Consider the following 9,081-nt stretch of genomic DNA (forward strand, 5'->3'; position numbering starts at 1 on the left):
TATGGTGGTGGTAGTAGAGAATGAAGACTTTGTGACAAAAAAGAGGTTAGGCTGTTGGGGAAGTGGTGTTAATGGCCTTCAATTGAAAGTCTGGCTGAGACACCACAACAAGGGGATTGTGGGTTGGCCCTCAGGAAATGAATTAATTATCTTCTTCAGGGCCTCAGGTGAGTCACTGAGAGGACCGTAGGTAGTGAAGGCAAGAATGTTTTAAAAATACAGTCTTCCTATATTCTGCATCGGTTTGTGATTTTTGAGTGTCCTTTAAACTCAAATGTCAAATGGATAAGACCCTAAAATTAGTTTCCAAGTAAATACTGTAATTTAAAGCAGGCAAGCAAGCAAGCAAAAAAAAAAAAAAAAAAAGTCTCCATTTTTATAATAAAAATTAGGTCATGCTCTATATAAACACTTTTGAAGGAGAATCACGATTGAGTTTCAGGACATGTTATGTTCCACAATTAATGGTAGTGAAAAATTACATATTGTATAATTTGAAGTTTTCTAATGTATAACTATCATTATAGCTATCATTCTGAACCTAGTATTGGGTTTTCATTTTGAAGCACAAGTCCAAGTCTCAGTGGCCTAAATCTTATTCTTCAGATATTTAATGCCCAGACTAGAGATGCGATGGCTCCTTTTTCTTGCATCAATAAGAATTTATTATGTGGTTAAACTGCCAAACAGCATCCAACTCTTTACTTAGCTTGTACTTAATTGCCCTTCTAGGGGGGTTATCGGGTATATGGAGCCATCGCCTCCCCACATTCTGCCCTACACGCTACCCTTCATGGAGACTTGGTAAAGGATCTGAGTAGTCATTTTGGTGGAATTTACATTCATGATAAAATCAACGAGCTAATGCGGATGCTTCATGAGAGATTTTAATACGCTCTGTTATTGGCATTATAAACTGGGCCAGTTACTTGATGTGCTTCTCTTTGTGGGCCAAATTCTGCCCTCTGTTTCTTACTTGAGATTCCCACTGAAGTAGTAATTACCAAGTGGAAGAATACTAAAAATGTTCGGCCAAATTCTGTTCTAAGTTGCTATCATGTAACTCCCAATGAAGTTAATTATGACTTAATAAGAACTGGTGCTACAGCGTCTTAAGGGCTTTGGAATTCTGTGATCTGCCATCCAAGACACCAGGCCAACAGTCTGCCTTTAAATATCCCATTTTAAGAGGCAGATTGACTCTGTTGAAGGTAGACATGGTTATACTGTAACTACATATGAAATGGGGTTTAAATAGTAGAATTTAACATCTATGAACTCAAGAAGTTTGATCTTGTTGCAGTTTCCCTCTTTAGGGGAGAGTTTGTTTTATAGAAACTTTAATTCTCTCTTGCATCAGAATCCATTGGTATGAGTTACCTCCTGTCCCATTTTCCCAACATCCCTTAACAGTAATAATATATAATTTTTATTTCCATTAATTGTAAAACATTTGCTTAAGTCATCACTGCTTAGCTATTATTTCCTGGAGCTAAACCATTATCTTCCTTAAATACAGATGTTTATATTATACATAATATAATTCCTGTCATAAGAATTCATTATAACTTTTCAAAATAGTTTGGTTCTCATTTAGCATATGTCTCAGTTTAGCCTTTTATTATTGTTTTAATGGGAAAAAAAGGGGCCCGTGACCTATTGAATTTGCAGCCTTTTGTCATTGTGCACATAGGGTAGAAGGGGCAGGCCATTGCCCATAGATCTGGTATGAGCAGAACATACTGCTGTTAAAACAATTTACTGGATTATCTCGGATTAAGATTCTTCTGAAAGTTGATATGTAGAGCTGCCCAGCCTTTGGGATCCGCTGGTTTGTACCTGAGACTGGTGGTCCAGGGAGTTTCTTGAGGTACGTATTAAGAAGCAGGCAGGTCAGGGAAGGTGGAAGATAGCGACTAGTTATATATCCTGTGGGAACTCCAAGTTGAGACTGGATTCACATTAAAAGCCTTTTTACGTTAGGCTGGAGAACAATCAACTCATCCTTAGAGAAGACTGGGCTTGACAAGAACTGATTTTACCTGACTTCAGGGTTGCCCAAGTTCAAAGCTGCCTTTCTCTATGTTGCTAACAAAGTTATCAGGGAAAAAGAGGCATTGAGAATTCAATTTCCAAGTAACAAGTACAAGATATTAGGCTAGAAGAAATGTCCTTCTTTCCTCCCTCTTTGTTCTTTCTCTCCCTTCTTCCCATCCATCCTCCTTATTTCCCTCCTTTCTCCTTCTGTATATAAGGATTTATTGAACTCCTAGTATTTGGCAGGTGTCACGATGACCATTGTGTGTAAATGAGAAAAGCTGCAGTTCCTGGTCAGGAGGAATTCACATTCCAGTTGGGGTGACATTCAAGAAAAGCAACAATTATAGAGTGTATCTTACATATGGGAGCACTAAGGAGGGACACCCAGGGTGCGCCACCGAAAAGATTATGTTCTGACCCTTTGTAATTAAACAAAAATAATGTTGAACTACAGAGCCAATGCAATGAAGACTAGCGAAGTTTTGATTTTGCCTGGGATAAATATTTATTGCCTTCAAAAAAGCCTTCAAAGAATTTCAGATTAGTTTTTTTCTTAGTTTTTGGGTGCCCTTCCCAGTTGGTGCCATTAGCATATGATGTCCTGACCCAGGTTAGACTTTCAAAGACTTCCAAGAGTAGATGAGACTTGGGTTGAATCTTGAAGTTGGAGTTATGTAAGTTATAATGAATTTGGTGAGGTGCCCTGGCTGGGAGTAGGAGAGAAAACAGGATTTTGGGGGTGGTGTATGTTATGGGTAGGCAAATTCTCTGTGAAAATGCACTGAGAAAAAAATGGTTCCCGTGGTTTGGTGTGGGTAGAACACAGAGTGGAGATTTGTGGGAATTAGGACCCATTATGACATATTGAGGAGTTTGGATGCCATCTAAAAGAAATGAGGAAACACTGAAAATTTTGAGTAATTGAATAATAGATTCATATTTTAGAATGAATAGCTCATTTGACAGTGTTGAAAAGAGATTTGGAGATGGGGTTAAGGCAATTGGGAGGCTATTGTAATACTCCTGGCAAATAACAGGAGACCTATAAAGATATTTTGATAGTTGAATCACTAGGACATATGCAAATTTAAAAAATAGAAATGAGAGAGGGCAAGGCTCTCAGAATGACACTTATTTTTCTGGCTTTTTGACTGGGTGATCAGTGATTTTAAAATAAGAATTAGAAACATACCCAGAAGGGGAAATGATATATTCTGTTTTATGCACCTTGTGCTTGCTGTCCTTCTGAGACATCAAGAGGAGAGCTCTGTTGGTTTAGCCTAAAAGAAAGACCCCATACCTCAGAGCCAGAAGGTTGGGGTTGAAAGGAGTTGTGAGGGCTGTTTCGGTTCCATATTAAGGGATTTGGACTTCTTTTGTCCTCTATTTCATTTATTCACGTTGACCCAATTTACTCAGAGTTTGCAAATCTCTACTAATATATGTGGTTTGCGTGTTAGCTAGCATGAATCTCTATTGATTATAGAATACTCTTTATCAGCCACTGACACTGAACCTCACGTTGAGCTGAACCAGTCTTTATTTCTGTGGCAATGATCCAAATCTTCTGCTCTCAGGTAAACACAGAAACATTGCTGTTGCCCATCACCTATGGCCTGGTAAGTGGCAGGATAAGTGGGGGTGGGGCTAATTGTGGAAGCTGGATCAGCAGCAAATAATTACCTTCTATTTCAATGGTGGTCCAGCTCTGTATAATCTACATATGCTGGCCTAGATAAGTATTTCATTGACAGAAGAATAGGAGCTTGGGAACAGGCAAATAGACCCATTGTTAGATGAGGGCTGCTTAGCTGGGTCCATGATCTGCCAGAACCAGACTTGCTTGTAGGGGACAGTTAGGAACTTGCCCCTTGTGGTCAGTTCGGGTTTGGAGTCCCAGCTCGACCACTCAGCAGGTGTTAAAAAATGTTCTTCAATTAAATTCCCTTATAAGAAAACAGGGTTGGTAATATCTACCTCATAATGTTGTTGCCAGCACAAAATGTGATACAGCATGACACAATGCTTAACAAAGTGTCTGGTACTTAGTATTAAGTACATAAAATTAGCAAGTGTTAGTTTTATGGATGAATTTCAGGGAATTTGTGAACACCTGCAATTGTATGCATTGTGTTGTGAGAATGTGTGGAAGTGCTATTATTTTTGCTGGGAAGAGAATATATGGCTGTCATTGGATCCTCAACAGAGCTCATAATTTAAAAACAACAATAATGAAGATTGAGAGCAAACAAACGAAAAACAAAATAAAGATTAAGAAAGACTGTCCTAGAAAAGTTGTTAAACAGTAGCTTTAAGAAAATAGAATTTATTTTTTAGGGCAATTTTAGATTTACAGCAAAATTGAGTGGGAAGTAGAGAGAGGTCCCATATACTTCTTTCCCCCACACCATCACGGCCTTGTCCACTTCAACATCCTATACCCGAGGGGACATTTGTTACAACCAATTAACCTACAGTGACACATTATTATCACCCCAAATCCATAGTTTACACTAGGGTTCACTCTTGGTGTGGTATATTCCGTGGGTTTGGACAGATGTATAATGATACGTATCCACCAGGATAGTGTACAGAGTAGTTTCACTACCCTCAAAGTCCTCTGCACTCTGCCAATTCATCCTTCCCTCTCCTCTGACCCATGGCAACCACTGATCTTTTTACTGTTTCCATAGTTTTTCCTTTTCCAGAATGTCATATACTTGGAATAATATAGTATGTAGCCTTTTAGATTGGCTTCTTTCACTTAGTAATATGCATTTTAGTTTGCTCCATGTCTTTCATGGCTTAGTAGCTCATTTCTTTTTGGCATCACATAACAGTCTATTATTTGGATGTATCACAGTTTATCTCTTTACCTACTGAAGGACATCTTGGTTGCTTCCAAGTTTGGCATTTCAGATTAAAGCATCCTTGTGCAGTTTTCTTGTGCAGATATAAGTTTTCAGCTCATTTGTGTAAGTAGTGAGGAGTGCAATTGTTGGAACATTTTTTTCCTCTTGTGTTTTATAACCCTTTCCAATCATCCTTTCCCCTGCAAACATTCCTGATACTACCCATCCTATCAGAGGAGTTCTTTTATTTTCTCCTTCCTCATCCAGGTACCAGGACCATACTCACTGTTCACAGTAGCTCAAGGTCTCCCCTAGTATCCAGTCTCCCTTAGGAGGATTCTACACTGAATACTTTGCATCCTTTATTCTCTAGCCAACTCACTTTCTGTCCTGGATCCCATTTTCTATAGTCCCAGATCTTAGTTGGGAAACTGAGAAATAAATTCTTCCTAATGATTTGATGGTTGGTATTGCTATTCCTACAAAATATGGTATTTACATTTTAATAGGTCAGAATTTTCAAGGCAACACTTTCCATGGGGTGGGAAGGTTGGAGTGGAGATTTAGGCCACCTGGTCTACCAGTAATGGGGATATTTTTGGGTTTGGAGGCCTTTATGGACTGCTGAAATCTCGCTTTATGATTGATTGTTTCCTCTGTCTTGAATAAGAACCACACCTGTGAATTTTCATCCTTCGGCTGCTACTTTGTTAAGCCTCAGGAAAGCAACAAATCTACTTTGCCTCAGTTATTCTTTCATCAAAATGGGAATGGCTTTAGACTTGCTGTCTAAGAACTATATGTAGAATGATTCCTTTACTTTCCCTTTGTTTAAGGCAACTGGAGGATGGAACATGCTAAATGTTCTGAATTTAAGTATGATATTTAAAGTACAAAATATCACTGCATAATGATAGATCTGAGTTTTCAAGAAATCCCTTTGGGGAAGTTAAACTTCCATTTATACAACGAAAGTAATATTTATCTTGCCTCTTAATGGTATTTTGTAAAATCTACCTTAAAATAACACAAATCAGCAAAGCCTTCTTCCTTAAGAAGACCTTTATAAAGGGAGTGAAAACATAGTTGTAACATTGCTTTTTTGTGAGGCATGTGAAAAGAAAATCCTGGAAACACATGTTTATTTTTTTCAGTTCCTGACCACTGTGTTTGGAAAAACTGCCAAGTGTGACTTAAAACTTGCAAATACAGTAACTTGCTTTGAAATTTGGACCCATAATGTCTTAGGCTGGTTTTTGTAGAAAAGGAATTGTTATGTTAACTTTGACTTCTTCTGATCACTCTGCTTCCCTGAAATCAGTTGCATGCAGATTAACAGGACAGATTCCAATGAATGAATACACTAAATGTAACTGACAGTCCTTAATATACAAATACTGAACATGGGACATTATCAGTTCTCCAAAGAAGTACTCTTTATGCTTTTATATAAGTGCTTAAGAACAGATTTAAAAAAAGAATGTTGAAAACTTGCCAGATCTTCTTTGTATTTTGAAAGCCCACATCAAGAAATGGTAGTAAATAGTCATTTGAATATAGGAAAAAGGAAACTATTAGCATTGTTTTTTTTTTTAAGATAAAAAGACAGTCCCAAGGAAAAGTTTCATAATCTTTGAAATATGAATATGTTGTTTAATCAGTTTGAAACAAATGACAAGTTAAAATGCATGCATCTGTATAAATAGACAAAATAGTTCGTTACCTGCTAATTAAATAAAGATAACTGGCTGTTTTATTGAGGGCATATTTCAAAAGAATCATTTCTACTTTATATCATTTGATAAGTTGCAGGCAGAGTGAGATGGACATTGGTTTTGAATTTTCAAAGCTAAGAAAACATAATGTATATGTATTTTCTTAGTTTTGAAAAAAATATAGTCTAAATACATCTAAATACATTGTGTTTGTTTTTCAAAATACAGTAACCAATCTTCAAACTTTTCCTTCTCAGCTCCTCATTTTTATCTCATAGAAACTGGCCAGTTAAGTATTAACATATTAAATTTTTTTTTTTCATTTGATTTGTAAGTAAACATCACTGCTGCACATTTTTGACCAGCATGGAAATAGAAAAATATTTGTAAAATTGTCTGGGATCCAACAATGGCATGATATGTTGAATTTCTAAAACCTGAGGGGCTGCTGATTTGTCAGTTTCCTTGTGTAACAAGAACAAACTTTAAAAAATAACATTTTATATTTACTAAAGACTTTGATATGTATTATTCAAGTTTAACAATGGCCCATACAGCAGGTGTTATTATTCCTTTTGTACAGATGAGGAAAAAAGATAGAGAAATTAAGAGTGGAAGTAGAGATTCATTTTCTCTCCCTCCCCAAGTTCCTGCTGCCTTTAATAAGCAACAAACAAACTCATATTTTAAAACCGTCACTTCTGTCCTCTCTTGGAAGAATTCAGAATGAGGAAGCTGCCCTGTTTCTTCATATTATTGGCAACTAATTAGAAGGAAGAGGGATTTATTTGTCTGATTGCTAAATGACAAGTCTGATAACCATTGGCCTGGGTATCTGTGGTGGGGTTAATATTCTAAGGTTTATTTCATAGGTGTTAGTGAAATTTTTAAATGGGAATGGATCCTCCTGGGCATCTTATGAAAATACTGATTTCAGTTCAGTAGGTCAAGAGTGGGGGCCTAATTTTGCATTTCTAAGAAGCTTCCAGGCATTGATGCTGCTGCTCCAAGGATCACGCTTGGAGTCGTGAGGTCCTAAAGTGTCTTGCCTCTGTTTCCTAGAGCTACTCCTGAAGTAATACCATGTTCTCACCTTTTCCTCCATGTGGGAAAGGTCTACAGTTTTCCAGGTCTTCTGCCTGTCACCAGTGGGTGAGTTTCATTCAGGGGTTGGTGGGGGAAGGTGTAGAGTTCCTATTTTGCCTTGATTAGAAAGAAGGAGCATTCTCCATTTTTCAGTTGGTTCAGAGCTAGGAGGGAAGAGGATCATGATCAGACCAGCAGTTTATTTTCCAAGAATCTGTTTTCATGCCCTTGGGAGTTTACATTCTAGAGAGAAACAAATAGAAACAAATATATGGTATATCATTTGGGGCTTTCAATTTTTTGATAGGTGGTAAGGCAAACTCTCACTGAACAAGGAACAGTGGATGATTAAGATGATGGGGTCAAAAGGGATTCATTTAGTGCCTGATGAAAGGCAGGTACCGAAAAATACTCCTTTCCCTTTCCTCTGCACACCTGAAGGGGTGGCCTCTATTTGTCTCTTGTGTTCAGGGCTGGGAAGAGTGTTTCCCTGTTGGTGGGAGCCCACATATGTTGTATCTCCTCCATGATATTTTGGAAGTCCAGTGGCATTTGGAAATTCATCACTGGGACTTTAGCAGGTCCCCTGGCCATTTAGCTCCTGTATGACATGGGCACTTTCCATAGGAGTCATTCACCAGTGACTGATGACTATCCTTCTGGGGAAATTCACTCTTTTCACCAAATAATTAAAGGGAAAAGGCACAAAGGCTTACCCTTAAACAAGTTAGGAAAATGCATCCTGTTCCTGTATTGATCGACATTCTCCTGGGCTCCCTAGGTTCTCCAAGTTGAGAGAATGAGCTTTAGAGACTGATGGTAGAATTTGATGAAGTGAATAGCACAGTGCCTGGCACATGGAATAATTTTTTTTTGAATAAATAAGAGTGGATGATTGCCTGTTAAATAGGCATTATCTAACGAGTGAGGAAGGTAAGCTTCCTCTCGTATTCTGGGCCAGTCTAGCTAGGGACACTGTTTTGGGAAACATGGTAGTGGTGATGCTGGGAAGTATGTTTCTAGTTTAAGTGAGTGACATGAAGTTGTTGTTTTGATCACTTATCAGCTTTGGTTTATTAGTATGTATAACTTGGCCTTAAGTGAAGACTCTATTCCAGTTTTCTATAATTGCACAGTAAATTAGACTTGCCACACTTACATGTGAGTTTCACAGAAGTCATCAACTAGTCACCAAAGAACTTATTCAGAAAACCACTGTAATAGCTATTTGTTTTAGGATTGACTCTTAGCAGTTTGGATATGTCTTTCACTTTGTTTTCATTATAAATGTATTACACATATTTCTAGGTCAACATTGAAATAATCTACAACTAACTGAGCTAATTTGGCACTCTGACACACAGTGTTCTAAAATGGATGTGCTCTGA

The sequence above is a fragment of the Halichoerus grypus genome, chromosome 4, assembly GCF_964656455.1.
Source record: "Halichoerus grypus chromosome 4, mHalGry1.hap1.1, whole genome shotgun sequence".
In the NCBI taxonomy this organism is placed as follows: domain Eukaryota; kingdom Metazoa; phylum Chordata; class Mammalia; order Carnivora; family Phocidae; genus Halichoerus; species Halichoerus grypus.